The 2210-nt window shown below is 45.4% G+C and overlaps 1 pseudogene across 1 annotated transcript; it reads right to left on the bottom strand.

The window, feature by feature from the left end:
* Window positions 1-622: 622 nt before the first annotated feature.
* On the bottom strand, window positions 623-1566 carry LOC100415767 (glutaredoxin-related protein 5, mitochondrial pseudogene; annotated as a pseudogene). Its single transcript, XR_013525699.1, has one exon. The product of XR_013525699.1 is annotated as a glutaredoxin-related protein 5, mitochondrial pseudogene (transcript).
* Between the last annotated feature and the right edge of the window lie 644 nt (window positions 1567-2210).

The raw sequence follows: 2210 nt of genomic DNA on the forward strand, positions 1-2210 counted from the left end.
ACACCATGCCCAGATAATTTTCTGTATTTTTAGTAGACACGGGGCTTCACCATGTTGGACAGGCTGGTCTCGAACTCCTGACCTCATGTTCAGCCTGCCTCAGCCTTTCAAAGTGCTGGGATTACAGGCATGAGCCACTGTGCCCAGCCTGCTATTGTATTTAAAAAGCTATCACAAACTGAGGGTCATCTAGGTTTTCTCCTGTGTTATCTTCTAGGAGTTTAGCCTTACATTTAAGTTTGTGATCTATTTTGAGTGAATTTTTGTGAAAAATGTAAGGTTTGTGTCTAAATTTATTATTTTTACATGCAGATGTTCAGTTGTTCTAGCACCATTTGTTGAAAAGACTATCTTTTCTCAATTGTATTGCCTTTTCTTTTTTGTCAAATATCAATAGATTATATTTATGTGAATGTATTTCTGGGCTCTCTGTTCCGTTCCATTGATCTATGTGTCTATTCTTTTGCCAATACTACCCATCTTGATTACTGTTGCTTTATAGTAAGCCTTGGTGTCAGTGCTCCATCTTTGTTATTCTCCTTCGATATTATTTTGGCCATTCTGGGTCTTTTGCTTCTTTTTTTTTTTTTTTTTCAGGATCAACTCAGACATGCACAGCACCCCTGCGGTGGCAGTTTATTTTAAAAAAACAACACCCCCCTGGTTATCACAGGTTCTTTTTTACCCACTATTTTCCATAACAACAGAAGCGACACAAATTCTGGGGGAAAGGTACTGTCTTTGCAGACTGACACATTTGCAGAGGGGTCATGATTCCCAAGCTCTTTTAACTCCTGAATCAGGCCCAGGAATAAGCGACAATATAAGAATGAGTTTTGTTTACAGCAGTATCATAATACAGCATTGAATCATCCCAGTGCAGTGGCTGTAATTAAGTCCACAATAAAATATTCTTAGCCCAAACACCAGACGAACTAAAATCACCCAACTGCTCACCAACCAAAATGATCAATGCAAGCAGCTGTCGTCTCAATAGTGAAAACCAAAATCGGTAAGGCTTTTCTGGCAGTGAGTCTGACATGAACGGCTCCCTCTCTGCGCGGTGAGGACCCGGCCGCCCTCACTTAGAGTCTTGGTCTTTCTTTTTATCTAAAAGGGCAGAGTGGATCCCCAGCTTTTTCAGTTCTTCCACCAGGTCCCCATTCTGGTGCATCTGCAGAAGAATGTCACAGCCCCCCACAAACTCGCCGTTGAGGTACCCTTGCGGGATTGTGGGCCAGTTGGAATAGTCTTTAATGCCTTGTCGGAGCTCTGGGTCGTCCAGCACACTGTAGGCCGCGTAGTCGCGGACGCCGTGCAGCCGCAGGATCTGCACCACGGCGTTGCTGAAGCCGCACTGGGGCTGCTCCGGCGTCCCGTTGAGGAAGACCACCACCTTGTCCTTCTTCACCAGCGCGTCCAGCTGCTCCGCCGAGCCGCCGCCGCCCGCGCCCGAACCCCAAAAGCCACCGCCGCCCGCGCCGCGCCCCCAGCGGAGCAGAGCTGCCGCCACTCGGCGGAGGGACCCGCTCATCCCTGCACGCTCGCCGAAGCCCACGATGGCCCGCGTCTTTTGCTTCTTTATGTAAACTTCAGAATTTTCATTTTTTTGGAGGTGCTAATTCAAATGGTCTTGCATTTAAAAATTCTGCTTGTTCATTGCTGGTATATAAAAAAGCAACTGGCTTTTGTAAATTAATCTTGTATCCTGCAACCCTGCTATAATCACTTATTAGTTACAGGAGATTTTTAAATGATTCTTTGGCATTTGTTTTTATTTATTTTTTTGAGATGGAGTCTTGCTCTGTCTCCCAGGCTGGAGTGTAATGGTGTGATCTGGGCTCACTGCAGCCTTGACCTTTCCGGGTTCAAGCTATTCTCCTGACTCAGCCTCCTGAGTAGCTGGGATTACAGCCTTGCACACTACCATGCCTGGCTAATTTTTGTATTTTTAGTAGAGGTGAGTTTTCACCATGTTGGCCATGCTGGTCTCGAACTCCCAACCTCAGGTGATCCACCTGCCTTGGCCTCCCAAAGTGCTGGGATTACAGGCAGGAGCCACTGTGCCTGGCCTGATTCTTTGCACTTTCCACATAGATGATTATGTTATCTGCAAACAAAGACAGTTTTATTTCTTCCCAATTTGTATACCTTTTATATTCTTAACTTATTGTATTTATTAGGACATCCCGTACAATGTGAACAAAGCA

The sequence above is a fragment of the Callithrix jacchus genome, chromosome 13 (genome assembly GCF_049354715.1).
Source record: "Callithrix jacchus isolate 240 chromosome 13, calJac240_pri, whole genome shotgun sequence".
In the NCBI taxonomy this organism is placed as follows: domain Eukaryota; kingdom Metazoa; phylum Chordata; class Mammalia; order Primates; family Cebidae; genus Callithrix; species Callithrix jacchus.